Raw genomic sequence first — 14691 nt, 5'->3', positions numbered from 1 at the left:
AAGCATCCAGCGTGAGACTCTTGGTTATGGCTCAGGTCATGATCTCAGGGTCATGAGACTGAGCCCTGTGTTGGGTTCCACACTCAGTGCAGAGTCTGCTGGAGATTCTCTCCTTCTCCCACTCCCTCTGCTCCTTCCTCCCCACCTCCCGCCCCTGCTTGTGTGCACTTGTGCACTCTCTCTCTCTCAAATAAATAAATAAAATCATTTAAAAAAATTAAAAATAAAAGACTAAAATTATATAAAGTTACAATTAAATAAATTAAAAAACAATAATAATAAATAAAAACACATACCTTAGTATTTATTTCACTAGATTTTTAAAAAGATTTTTATTTTATTTTATTTTTTTTTTTTTAAGATTTTTTATTTATTTATTTGAGAGAGAGAATGAGAGACAGAGAGCATGAGAGGGAGGAGGGTCAGAGGGAGAAGCAGACTCCCTGCCGAGCAGGGAGCCCGATGCGGGACTCGATCCCGGGACTCCAGGATCATGACCTGAGCCGAAGGCAGTCGCTTAACCAACTGAGCCACCCAGGCGCCCAAAAGATTTTTATTTTTAAGTCAGTCATCTCTATACTCAACGTGGAGCTCCAACTCACAACCCCAAGATCAAGAGTCACTCGATCTTGCTCCACCTGACTGAGCCAGCCAGGCACCCCGTCACTAGATTTTACCATAATCTTTTGGGGTTATTTATATCTGTTGTACCCATATGGTGGAAAACTATAACGGTGTGATACTGTCCATCTCACAATTCTGCACTGAGCGATGTCATAATGATAGTTTGCAATCAGGCATGATGGGAGTATTTACACCAAGGAAATTGACAAATGCTACAAATCAAGATAGGACTTTTTTTCTGGAGAGCTGTTTGTTAAACACGATGAGGTTAGTCCCTATCTTTGGAGGGGGCTGGAGAGATGAATAGGAGGAAGGGAATCCTTCGAGATAGTCATGGTATTTCGACTTGGGTAGCTTTAGGGGAGATCCATATGCCTGCTCTCTAAGGAGAGAAAGAAACGTGGACCAGACTTGGCACTTGACTAGAAAGGATAAACTAAACAGAGAGAGGAAATATCCTCTTTGGCTCCTTAGGGCAGGATGGATTAAGCAGATCTTTTAGCATGTGAGATTTGGTATTAATAATAGCTTACTTTCACAACGGGGTTGTTTGTTTAAAAGCTCTCAAAGTACTTTACGTCTATTACTTCTTCCATCTATCAAGTATTTGACTGAGGAGAGAAGCAACAGAGACATTTTTTCTTAAAAATAGAAAAACTGGGGCTCGGGGAGGGTAAGTGACCTTTCTAACCTCAGAAAACTGAGGTCCAGAGGGGCAACAGGGCCCAGTACCCAGAGCTAGATGCCCATTGGCATCCCTCCTCTAGTGGCTACCATTCCTGTGACCTTGAGTAAGTTGTCTTGAGTTTTCTGAGCCTCAGCTCTTCATCTGTGGAAGGTTATGGGGGAATAAATGAAAGAATGTGTATCAATGACTAGGCATGTGCGATCAGTGCTGCAAAAATGGTGAGTTTACTGGAGAAACCCAAAGATCTGGCACAGGAAGAAGAGGCTGTCTCTCACGGCACAAGGCCCTGTAATGGGCACAGTGGGCAGTGCTGTTCCCAAAACACCTGCTGGTTGGGCGCCTGGGGGCTCAGTGGTTAAGCGTCTGCCTTCGGCTCAGGTCATGATCCCAGGGTCCTGGGATCGAGCCCCGCATCGGGCTCCCTGCTCAGCAGGAAGCCTGCTTCTCCCTCTCTCCCTCTCCCTGCTTGTGTTCTCTCTCTTGCTCTGTCTGTCTGTCAAATAAATAAATAAAATCTTTTTTTTAATACAACACATTCCTCTTTTTAATATATCAGAAATGTTTCCAAGGCAAAATTATTAAAATGATTATACCACAGTCCCTAATATAACACCAAGCGCTAATAGGAAGGTAGAGTGAGGGCAGAAAGGTTTCATCCAGTCAGTAGTTTAGGTGCTCTTCTTTTCTTCACCAAGTAAATTCACTGCTGCTTTCTTGGCTTCTTTAGTGATCGTATCTACAGTCTCTTTGGCTTTGTCCTTCAAGTCATTCACCATAGTGTCCACCTGGGACTCATGCTTCAGGAAGAAAGGTTAGATGACGTGCTTGTACAGCAGCTCGGCCCCGCTAGAAGGGCTTGGGGCCATGCATCACAACAGGAAGCCGCACTTCAGCATGTAGTAGAAGGGGATCCATGACAGGAAGAGGTCAGAGAAGAATTCAGCAATGCTGAACACACCATACACTACCCAGTAGGTCAGCCACTGGGTATCATCTTCTTTGTTGGGGCTCTCTATGGCTTTAATTGAGACGTAGGCTGGGGAGCCAAATCCTATCAAGTTGCAGAGGAGCGAGGCTCCGTAACCGAACACCAGGTGCAAAGCCAACAGCCCAATGACACCGAGCGCGATCTCTTCTCCGGTTCACACCAGTCCTGTCCTCGAGCTTGGCCAAAAGGTCGGTCATGCAGTTCTTCTCCTGCAGAAACCGGTCGAACCTCTGTCTCATGGCCGCAGACATGGCAAGGACCTTCACGCCACTGCCCGGGCTGCTCCTAGTGCTGGGTGGCCGCAGATCTGAGTGAGTAAATAAAAATCTCAAAAAAAAAAAAAAATTAAAAATTAAAATCTTAAAAAAAAAACAAAAACGGGCGCCTGGGTGGCTCAGTTGGTTGAGCGACTGCCTTCGGCTCAGGTCATGATCCTGGAGTCCCGGGATCGAGTCCCGCGTCGGGCTCCCTGCTTGGCAGGGAGTCTGCTTCTCCCTCTGACCCTCCCCCCTCTCATGCTCTCTCTATCTCATTCTCTCTCTCTCAAATAAATAAATAAAATCTTAAAAAAACCAAACAAAACAAACAAAACAAAACAAAACAAAAAAACAAAAAAACAAAGCACCTGCTGGTCAACCCAACCAGGGTGGCATTTCACGTGCCGCTTCAGGATGCCTGGCCTCTCTCTATCCTGTTGGAGCCTCACTGCCCCTTTTCGTGTCCTTTCTCTGTCTCCTGCAGAGCAATACTCTCCTTTCTCTAAAGCTTTGGTAACGTCAGCCATATGATAAACACATATCAAGGCATTCTTCCAAGCAGAGTTCGCTTCCTAAGAGAAACCTGGTGAATAAAATGATTACCACTCCATTATACATAGAGAGTCATTTGCACGGGGTTTTCCCATCCACTATTTCCTTTGAACCTCAGAGCCACACTGTGGCAAGGATTATAATCACAGCCCCTTTACCTTGGGGAAACTGAGGCCCGAGGAGTTGCCCAGGGTCACAACTTGTGAGTGGCTGAGTCAGGACTTGAACCTGGCAATTCATATCACACCACACTTTGCTGGCTTGATTCTTCCTTCCTCAGAATGGGCACATTCTAGTCTGTCTCCTAGAGGACTGCTCTCTCTGCCATTCAGTTAGCTGTCTAGACCAAGGGCCCAGAGTGGGTAGATTCCTGAGCTGGATGGATACCAGGATGGACGAGGAGTTAGGAGACACAGGCTGGGGCTCTGATTTCTTTCCTAGCTTTGTGCATAGCCCGTGGGCAAGAAGAGTGGAGATGCAGGAAGGTACCATGTTGTGAGCAAGTGTTGCATTCTGGGCACCATGTGCTAGGAACTTGACATCAGTTCAATTATTTCATGTAGTCTTCACCACAACTCGGTGAGATAATATCGTTATTTTCATTTTAAAGGTGCAGAAACTACAGCTCAAAGAGCTTAAGACACTTGAGCCAGGTCATCTAGGTGGTGAGTGATAGAGATGCAATTTGCACCTATGTCTCTCTGACTCAAAACTCCACCTTCACCGCCCCCCCAATACCATGTCGTCCCTCTGAAGCCCTGTTTCATGAGGCGAATCCAGGCACCTAACCTCTCTGGTTCCCAGATCCCACTTCCATCAGCTGCTGGACTATGCTCCTCCTATGGTGGGGGCTTCGCGCTGGGAAACCTTCATGCCCTTACCCATCTTCTCCCAAGTTCAGAGGTCAGAGTTAGAAGTTCTGATTATGGCAACCCCCCTCCTCCACCTCTAGGAGGGTGCCACGTTTCACTTGGGGCCAGCAGCCACACATCTCCTCTACAACATTCTTCCGAATGTGGGCTCCCCACCCACGACTCATCCCTGGCCTGGGGCAGACTGTTCATTAAGGGGCTGGCAGGGAAGAGACGAACCAAGATAACACAGAGATCCATCAAGGTGCGGAGCTGACAGGTGCACACACCTGCTTCCAGCCAGAGTAGCTTGCAGCCAGTGGGAACCTGCCTCATAGGAGAGAGCTTTATCTGGAAAGGGAAGGGAGTATAAAGGGAAGAAAAAAACCCAAACGAGATTAGATCACCATAATCATAAGCCTCTAAATCATGGAGAAGAACCATGGCTCAAACATCCAAGTGGTGGAGGATGGATTTTTTTTACCTTGACTCCTGCTAATTTTCATTGATTTATGTGGCTTGAAAGCATTTATTTTCTGCTTAGAAGCTTCCCGGCTCCTGCTAAGGAGGCTCAGGACTCCCCTAAATGCCCTCACCATGGAGAGGCAGGGGGCAGAGGTGGGTTTCAGGACAGGGGCTAAGTTCCCTGCTTGGTTTCGGTCGCTGCCTGAGAGCCACGGGGCCTGATGGGAACCCCTGGACTGCCGCAGCCACCTCCCCACTCCTGTCCCCAGAGCCTGCCTGCTTCTGGTCACAGCTCCTTGAGTTTAACACTCCTGGCAGCTTAGTGCTCTGGTTTTATGTGCTAGGCCATAATATTTGGTGAGCTGTGAGATGAGGTGGGAGCATTTGCAGCTGACACTTCCCTTCTGGCCCCGCCCGGTGATTCGGGCCAGCAGTGTGACAAAGTGAGGCTGCCCCTCCTCCCCACTCTGGCTCCCACCTGTGGCTCTTTGGCACCATGTCCTTCCTCTGTGGTCTCCCCTTCCCTGCGATCCCACGTCTGTGAGACTCCCATATCTCTTGGCTTTTGAAAGGGGGGTATTCAGTCCTCACATTCCAAACCATTTGCACATTTAAACATTTTAAAGAGCAATTCTGAGTCTGCCCAGGACCACATTCCAAAAGGGGAGGGGTGGGTGTCAGGAGGGAGGCTTTCTAAATGTCATAGGCCTTGAAAAACCCTTGATTGACGATGACAAACTGATGGGAAGCCAATGGGTCAGCCAGTGAGGGTCAAGTTTTCTTGGGGATTAGAAGCACAAGAAAGCAGCGTACAGATCTTGAAAACTCCACTTCCTTTACCAGAGGCTCCTGAAGCATCATTTGGGCACCTCTGGTTTATTTCTCCAGGTCCCTGAACCCTCCCTGTCCCTTCACATGGTCCAGGGTCAGAGTTCAGATCCCTTTGGATCCCTCCAGCCATCCTCAATCTACGGTTGTCTTATTTTCTGCTCCATCTTCCCCCCCATTGGCCTTCGAATTGCAGCTGCTTTCCAGGAATGGAGTAGACTTCATTATGCAGGAGAGTACAAGAAAATGGAGCTGATTATTTTTTAGGGGGTAGTTTTGAGTATAAAAAGATGGAGAGCTTTTTTTTTTTTTTTTTTGGTGTTGTCATAGGTCTTTTTTTTTATTCTTATGTTAATGCCCATACATTACATCATTAGTTTTAGATGAAGTGTTCCATGATTCATTGTTTGTGCATAACACCCAGTGCTCCATGCAGAACGTGCCCTCCTCAATACCCATCACCAGGCTAACCCATCCTCCCACCCCCCTCCCCTCTAGAACCCTCAGTTTGTTTTTCAGAGTCAGATGGAGAGCTTCTTAATAAAATTATGATCAGAAGATGACTCTGAATGAGATTCAGAGCCAGACTTCAAATACACCACGAGCAGTGGAATCTCCTACTGTGTCTTTTTTTTTTTTTTAAGATTTATTTATTTATTTGACAGAGAGACAGCAAGAGAGGGAACACAAGCAGGGGGTGCGGGTGAGGGAGAAGCAGGCTCCCCGCTGAGCAGGGAGCCCGATGCGGGGCTCGATCCCAGGACCCTGGGATCATGACCTGAGCCAAAGGCAGATGCTTAACGACCAAGCCACCCAGGTGCCCCATCCTACTGTGTCTTTTAAAATGAAGAGGGTCTTCCACATTTGGTGCTATTGCCTAAAGATAGTGGGATGGGTAAGAAAACTACTGGACTCGTGGGGGACATGCAATGCAATGAAATAATTCCTCAAGATGAAAGATTAAACCTTTATAATAAAGAACCCAAAATGCAATGTCTCAACAAGATAGAAGATTTTTTTTTTTTCTCACAGAACAGTCTGAGCTCCAGGGTGGTAGGGGATTCTCCTCCATGTTGTTATTCGAGGACCCAGGTTCCTCCTGTCTTGCTTTTCCACCATCTCGTATGGTGGCCTTTGTCTGCCTGATCCAAGCTGGGTTGAGGGTACACTTAGGTTCTAGGTCTCAGGAAGGATAAAAAGTGTAGAAGATGCACACCCATTTCTGAAGATCCCAGCTCATCATGGACCCACATCAATTCTGCTTTCATTCCACTATGAAGAACTTAGTCATATAACCATCCTAACTGCAAGGGAGACTGAGAAATAAATATATACGTATGAGCAGCCATACTTTCCACAGTTCAATTATTACAGAAGAAGGAAAGAATAGATTTTTGGATAGTGTCACTACATAAGCATGCATGTGACCCAAACACCACCAAATAGAGGATCTTTGGTTATTATAAACAATTAGGTCAGAGTTTTTGTTAAAGCAGAAAATAGGAAAATGCAATTTATAGAGGACATAAAGGCCCAGGGTCCCTTCAAGCAATGGAGCACGACCTCCGGGGGATTGAGAAGAACATTTTTCTTTCTTTCTTTCCTTCCTTCTTTCTTTCTTTCTTCTTCTCTTTCTTTTTTTTAAGATCTTATTTATTTATTTATTTATTTTTATTTTTTTAAAGATTTTATTTATTTATTTGACAGAGAGGAGACAGCGAGAGCAGGAACACAAGCAGGGGGAGTGGGAGAGGGAGAAGCAGGCTTCCTGCCAAGCAGGGAGCCCGATGTGGGACTCGATCCCAGGACCCTGGGATCATGACCTGAGCCGAAGGCAGACGCTTAACGACTGAGCCACCCAGGCGCCCAGATCTTACTTATTTGAGAAAGAGCACAAGCAGGGGGAGAGGCAGAGGGAGAAGCAGACTCCCTGCTGAGCAGGGAGCCTGACGCAGGGCTCGATCCCGGGACCCCTGGATCATGACCGGAGCCGAAGGCAGACGCTTAACCAACTGAGCCCCCCAGGTACCCTGAGAAGAATGTATTTTATTTGTTCTTCCCGATGGGGGACTTTGGGGCAGTCAGCAACAGACAAAAGGGACTGATACCCTGAATGTTGCTTATAAAATGCTTTATATTTAAATATATTTGAATATGATTTATATCTTACAAGGATCATTTATACACATTATCTGCCTGGATGCCAAAAACATTCCTGACTCAGGAAAGCAAGGCTCAGAAAGGTGAAGAATCTTGCCCAAAGTCACACAATCCGTAAGTTGCAAAGGTGTGATCCCCAAGTCTTCAAACTCAAGTCCAGTGCCTTTTACATAACAAGATGCTGCCTATTCATTTTACATCCCAGGAGGGTGACTAGTTGGACATCCTGGGGGGAGTCGGGGCTTTACTTTTTTACTAGACTTTACTTTTTCGGTCTCCATGTGATTTTGATGCCATTTTTAAGACCACAAGAGTCTTCTGAACAATAATAATACTTATTATTACCTGTTGACCACCTACTGTGTGTCAGGCTTGGAGCTGAGCACATCATATGTATCTTATCTACCCTCATAATGACCCAGCAAGCTAGACATTGTTATCCCTATCTTACAGAGAAGAAAGCTGAAGAGGTTAGGGAACTTTCTCCAAACCCGTGGCTAATAAGTGGTTGAGCCAGGATGTGAATCCAAGTGGATCCGTATCTTTTCTCTCTGTGCGCTTTAAAAGACGAAGGGTATTTGCTGCTTGCTTAGGCCTCAGGAAAGACACACAGGCAATACTTGGTAATCTCAAGTCTAAGGCAGACCAAATTATTTAAGCTTATCCCAAACTCCTGGCCTCCCTTTGAATATCCTAGCAGTTGAACCTGTAATCAGGTCTTCACTGGCCATAACCCCCAAATGTCCTTGGCCTTTGGAATCCTAGATATTTACAGTGTCTGAACTGGAAGTAATCAAAATTCCTCTGGTCCACGATGTCCCTTTTACAGATGGTGAAACTGAGACCTAGAAAAATAAACTATATGTCAGAGGTGTCAGGGCTCATTCGTGACAAAACCAACACATTCACTTGTTTCACCAGGCTCCAGACCCATGATGACGAGCTGGACTAAGAACTGGCCCCACCTGCCACCTGTCAGAGCCTTCTTGACTCTAGCAAAGAGAGGGGCAGGCCTCCCCGGGCTCCATGCTGTCCCTTCTCCCTCTCCATTCCCACCCAGCCGGGCAAGCTTGCGGTTTTTCCAAGGCAGGGCCAGCCTGTCCTGAGCTGCAAGATGTATTAATCAATTTGATGAGGATGTTAAAGCTTTCTCTTTGCAACTAATTATGGCCTGATTTATAGGCCTGGCCTTGGTTTGATAGAGCTCTCCTCATGACAGGGATGAATGCCGTACTGGCATGGACCCCTTCATCTCTTCCATTTCTCTCCCTTCCTCCCCCCTCCCGCCTCCCTCCCTCCCACTCTCCTGCCTCCTGTCTCTGCTCTTGGTTCCCACAGGAACGCCCTAATGACATGTTGACAAGCCGGTGAAGCATAGTTCCCTCTCTGTTGCGTCTGCCTCTGACACCACCATTCCTCCTGTAGTCTCTGACACGGCGGACGGAGGCCTTGGCAGGCTCCAGCCACCACGCAGGAGCTGAGCTAGAAGCTCTATACACCCCTTTCTTCTGGAAACGGAATAATAAAATTACTGTGGATCGACACAGCATCTTCCTTCCCCAACATTTCAAGAGCTTGTTGAAATAAACGTCATCCCCAGTAGACTTAGAGGTGGGTGGAGGGATCCAGGTAAGTTTCATCCTGGTCATTCTACACAAGGGGAAACTAAGGCAGGGCTCTGAACTTGCCCGTGGTTCCACACACAGTAGAACAGCACAGGGGAGAATAGTCGGTGCCCAGGCTTCCAGCTCCAAGGTCTTCCCGTTGTTAGGGTCCTCGAGCCTCTAGCTGGGCTGTTCCTAGGAAGCCCTGGCATACACACTGGCTTCCTGACTTTCGGCATGAAGGTCTTTGGGCTGCACCACACAAATGAGACACGCAATAACATGTAGACAGGCACTTGGGACAAGAATACATATGCCTGTGTGTGTGTGCCCGTGGGCTGTTCCCAGCTGTCCCCGTGGCACACACAGAGATGAGAACAACCCCAAGTAAATCACCTTCCTTAGGCCTGAAGGCCCATATGCAGTCACTCTCCACACACTCAGCAGCGTTCCATGGGGAGCTCCCCAGGGAGGGGGCATCTCCTTGTATTCTGTCCCCCAAGTCGTACAACTGCTTCCCAGAGGAAAGACACAAAATCCATTATATAATATTTCCACAACACACTTACAGCAAGCTGCTAACCTACACATGACCAACGCACAAAACCTAACCCTAACCTGAACCTGAACCTGAGCCTTCACCTTACTCCTGACCCTACATCTAAAGGACTTCCCAACCCTAACTGTAAACTAACCCCTAATCTAAACACAAACCCAGGGGCGCCTGGGTGGCTCAGTTTGTTAAGCGTCTGCCTTCGGCTCAGGTCAAGATCCCAGGGTCTTGGGATCGAGCCCCGAATCGGGCTCCCTGCTCAGCAGGAAGCCTGCTTCTCCCTCTCCCACTCCCCCTGCTTGTGTTCCCTCTCTTGCTGTGTCTCTCTCTGTCAAATGAATATAATCTTCAAAAAAAATAAATAAACACAAACCCAACTCCACATCTAAAATAGCCTGGGGGCCCCTGGGTGGCTCAGTGGTTAAGCGTCTGCCTTTGGCTCAGGTCATTGATCCCAGGATCAAGCCCTGCATGGGGCTCCCTGCTCAGCTAGGAGCCTGCTTCTCCCTCTCCCTCTGCCTCTCCCCCCTGCTTGTGGTCTCTCTCTGTCAAATGGATAAATAAAATCTTTAAAATTAAAAAAATAATAATAGAATTTAAAAATAAAATAGCCTGATTCCAGCCCGTATTCCTGACATTAACCTTAACCCTTATATTAACTCAGTGGCTCTCAACCAGTGGCGATTCCTACCGCCTCCCGCACCACCCTCACCCCCACGCCCAAGGAAGCATTTGACAACGTCTGGAGACATTTTTCGGTTCCTAAAATGGGAGTGGGAGCAGATACTATTAAAATCTAGGGGGGAGAGGCCAGGGTTGCTGCTAAACATCCTAAAAAGCTCAGGGCGGCCCCCAAGATGGAATTCTCCAGCTTCCCATGTCAGTAAGTGCCAGGGCTGAGAAATATTGCCTTAACCTTAACCTAACCCTAATTCTAAATTAAACTAATACTGACCCTAACTTTAAATATAACTTTAGGGGCGCCTGGGTGGCTCAGTCGGTTAAGCGTCTGCCTTCGGCTCAGGTCATGATCCCGGGGCCCTGGGATCGAACCCGGCATCGGGCTCACTGCTCAGCGGGGAGCCTGCGTCTCCCTCTCCCTCTGCCTGCCACTCTATCTGTGCTGTCTATCTCTCTGTCAAATAAATAAATAAAATCTTTAAAATAAATAAATAAATATAACTTTAAACCTAATTTCCCACACCTAACTCTAACCTAAACTTGCATCCACACTCAGAATCTAAACCTAACTGAAACACCAACCCTAACCCTCATCCTCACCTAGACCCTAACTACAAATCAAACTCCATCTGAACTCAATCCTAACAACATCCAGGTGGGTAAGGGTTACTAGGATAAGACGGGTGAGCCCAGAACCTGGTCCCACTGCTATTTCCCTTCGTTTTTCTTCACAATCAGCATGAGGTTGTTCAGACCTTTCTGGATTATGCAGGTCCTGTTTCCCTTGACCTAGCATGGCACTGCTCATGAGCCCCTTCTCCCTGGACAACAGCGTATTAAAGGAGATGAAATTCACTCGGAGGGCACCTGGGTGGCTCAGTCAGTTGAGTGTCTGCCTTCGGCTCAGGTCATGATCTCAGGGTCCTGGGATCGAGCCCCGCATCAGGCTCCCTGCTCGGCGGGAAGCCTGCTTCTCCCTCTCCCACTCCCCCTGCTCACTCTGTCTCTCTCTCTGTCAAAATAAATAAATAGAATCTTTAAAAAAAAAAATTCAGACTCGGTGTAACAGTTAGCTACTTACCAATATACCTCAGAGGATGCTGGTGGAGATGGGTAATTTTAAAAATATATATTTATATATATAAAATGAGATTTGGGGGGAAATCTTAATAGTGATGCTAGTTAGGTGCAATATTCTTTTTTTTTCAATATTCTTTTAAATTAAGTATAAGTTCAAATCTGCCCCTCTACTTGATCTTTAACATATCCTGAAAATCGATAAGTCAGGCAGTATTATCCTCACCTGGTAAATAAGACACAAAGGCACAGAGACGTTAAAGGCTTTGCCTAAGACCACACAGCAAGGTGGCAGAAGAGCCTCGCCAAGTGGCTTGATTCAGATCTATTTTCTACACTTAACCTTGCCTGTGGTCTCAGTTACTATTATCTCCCATTTCCCCCCAGCTAGTGCAGATATCCACGAATCCTCAGCATTTTTTAAAGATTTTATTTTTTTACTTGAGAAAGAGAGCATGAGAGGGGGTAGGGTCAGAGGGAGAAGCAGACTCCCCACTGAGCAGGGGGCCTGATGCGGGACCCGATCATGGGACTCCAGGATCATGACCTGAGCCAAAGGCAGTCGCTTAACCAACTGAGCCGCCCAGGTGCCCATGCATTTTTTAGAATTTGGAATGACATCAGGAGTGCATTCAGGGTTTTCGAAAAGGAAGCAGAGCCAGTCACGAGGGTGGAATGAGAAGGATTCATTCAAATGCCCAAGTGCTCAATCACACTTTTAAAAGTTCTGGTTGGGGCGCCAGGATGGCTCAGTCAGTTAAGTGTTGCACTCGTGATTTCGGCTCAGGTCATGATCTCAGGGTTGTGAGATCAAGCCCTTCATCAGGCTCCATGCTGACCATGGAGCCTGCTTAAGATTCTCTCTCTCCCTCTCTCTCTGCCCCTCCCCACCCTGCTCATGCACTGTCTCTCTCTCTCAAAAAAATAAATTAAAAAAATATACAGATAGATAGAGAGATAGATAGATAAACGTTCAGGTCTTTGGGGCGCCTGGCTGGCTCAGTCAGGAGAGCACTGACTCTTGATCTCAGAGTCGTGAGTTCTAGCCCCATGTTGAGGTAGAGATAGGGAGGGGAAAAAAGCTCCGGTCCTTGAATGGGGTAGGGTGGGAGGTGGAAAGAAGGTGACCAGGTGTAGGAGCAGGTAAAATATCTGGGGCATGGGCTGCATGTCAGGTTGAAGGGCTGACAGTTGGACGGTAGAGGAACTGGTCCAGAGCCTCAGGAAGAACCAAGTACCATCCTGATCTCCCTGCATCTTCTAGAAGGTCAGTGCCTCCGTCCCAGACTCTCCCATTTCCGGAACTTGGAGCGCTGCATTTACAATCCATGAGCCTTACAGAAGCTTGTGACAGAGCTGAGTTTACACAGGCAGGCATTAAAAAAGAAAGCAGCGTGCTAAGGTAGCCGAGCTGTCGGGAGGGGCCTGAGTGGGAGCTTCGAGGATCAAGATTGTCTAAAGCCACAGGGAAAATGTTGGAAAATTTGCCTTTGTCATTGCCAGAAAGAACAATTTATGGCTTTGTTCTTTTCTTAAGCTCCCAATTTGGCTTCATACTATATCTTGTGTGAGCCTTTATTCCTGAATCTTGGCTGAACTCCTTAGGCTTAACCTATTGGCCTCAAAAATCTTGGGCAGTTGCATTGCCTGTCTACCTCCTCATTACCATAGTAATCGGGCATGTACTCCTATTTGGAATAAACGTTAGGAGTACCTCTCCGCTCAACGCCATTCATACAATCACAGATAACTATGCTAAAAATCCACGGCAGAAGAAATATCAAGAAGAGGCCATCCCAGCATTAAAAGATATTCCTATTAGTGAAGCAAACCAAATGTTCTTACTTGCAGTCAAAGAACTTTATGCCAAAACCTAAATTGTATGTAGACTAATCCCAAGCATTTGTTATAAGCTTTTTTTTTTTTTTTTAATTTATTTGAGACAGAGAGAATGAGAGACAGAGAGCATGAGAGGGAGGAGGGTCAGAGGGAGAAGCAGACTCCCCGTCGAGCAGGGGGAGCCCGATGTGGGACTCGATCCCGGGACTCCAGGATCATGACCTGAGCCGAAGGCAGTCGCTTAACCAACTGAGCCACCCAGGCGCCCTGTTATAAGCTTTTGACTGAATAATTTTGACCATAATTATTTTGACTCTCTCTATTACTAATACCCGATACTGAAATATAAGAAAAAGCAAGTTGAACTTCTTAGATTAAGTTCCATTACTATAAATGTTCTCAAATATTAGTTATTAGTGGACGGGATAAATAAAATACTGCATTACCATTAACCAAAAAAAAGCAAGCAAGCAGTGAACCAGTGAAGGGGAGGGGTGGGCGGGAACCCAGAACAAAAAGGGCGTGCACGAGAAGGAGCTAGCTGGGGAGTCCTAGGGTTAGTGACACGTGGAGCCCCAGAATGTTGGGGAAAACCAGACATTTAGAGATCAAATGCAGAGGAAAGAGCACTGGACTAGGGCCAGAAAATCTATGTTTGAATCTCATCTTTGAAGCAGATTTTAGACATTTCCCACAATTTCTCCATCTGGAAAATAAGAGGGTTAGGCCACAGCTTCAAATCCCTCCCAAGGTTGACACTGTAGAATTCCTGACTCCCCCAGCCCACCCCCCCCCCAGTCAAAAGCACCGGGTGTGAGTCTTTTTCTAGTCCTGTCTCCCCTCTGTGTGACTGAGCCAGCCTGGCCCTCCCCACTGGGCCCTTATTTGCACGTTACATTGAATTTGTGCGCTGGTGGGTCGAAGGGTCTGGTTTCTCCTGTTAGACGTGAGCCTCTGAAAGATGAAAAGTGTCTGGAACTTCCAGCTCCTGGAGCCTCCACTACAGTGCTTTGCTGGCCTCCGAGGCTCTGTGAGGTCCCCAGGCAGGGATGCCTGTCCTATTACGCGGCCTCCTCCGTGCTCCCGAAGCTGCCCTTGCAGGTCCCCTCCAGGTCCCGGGGCTGCCTGGCCCAAAGCAGAGAATGTCGGGAGCCCTCCACAACTGCACAGTAATCCTTCTGGAGTTGGAGGCCCCTCCACCCCAAGGAGCTGATGTTTCTTGATGAGGAGCTCTGGCCGCACCAAGTAAGATGAAAAGCTGTCTTCCCAGTGGGGTGAATTCCCTCAGAACCAAAGCAGCTGCTCCTCAAAGTCTCCAAAAACAAAATTCCTCATGAATAAATATTAGGGAAGAAATGAGGTTTCCCAAGAACAGAAGCAGAGTTGAAGAAGTTGCTGAAAGAAGTTGGGATCTTTCATCTCACAAAATATGTCGCTTATGTGTTGCCCCAGACTCTCCTTGCCAACCCCCCTCCCACTCCACTGATCCAGAGCCACATCTTGCTTCTCCTTCACATAGAAACA

General features: G+C 47.1%; 2 pseudogenes; one reads left to right on the top strand and one right to left on the bottom strand.

Moving 5' to 3' along the window:
- Nucleotides 1-1841: 1841 nt before the first annotated feature.
- LOC123853507 (receptor expression-enhancing protein 5-like) lies at nt 1842-2629 on the bottom strand (annotated as a pseudogene).
- A 10171-nt stretch (nt 2630-12800) lies between these two features.
- Nucleotides 12801-13205, top strand: LOC123853508 (phosphatidylinositol N-acetylglucosaminyltransferase subunit P-like; annotated as a pseudogene).
- Nucleotides 13206-14691: the final 1486 nt, after the last annotated feature.

Source organism: Mirounga angustirostris, unplaced genomic scaffold (assembly GCF_029215605.1).
Source record: "Mirounga angustirostris isolate CCGP_5_RB_7025 unplaced genomic scaffold, mMirAng1.0.hap1 SCAF_17, whole genome shotgun sequence".
NCBI classification, from domain to species: Eukaryota; Metazoa; Chordata; class Mammalia; order Carnivora; family Phocidae; genus Mirounga; species Mirounga angustirostris.
Note: the sequence above shows the minus strand (reverse complement) of the source record. Positions and strands in the feature narration are given on the sequence as shown.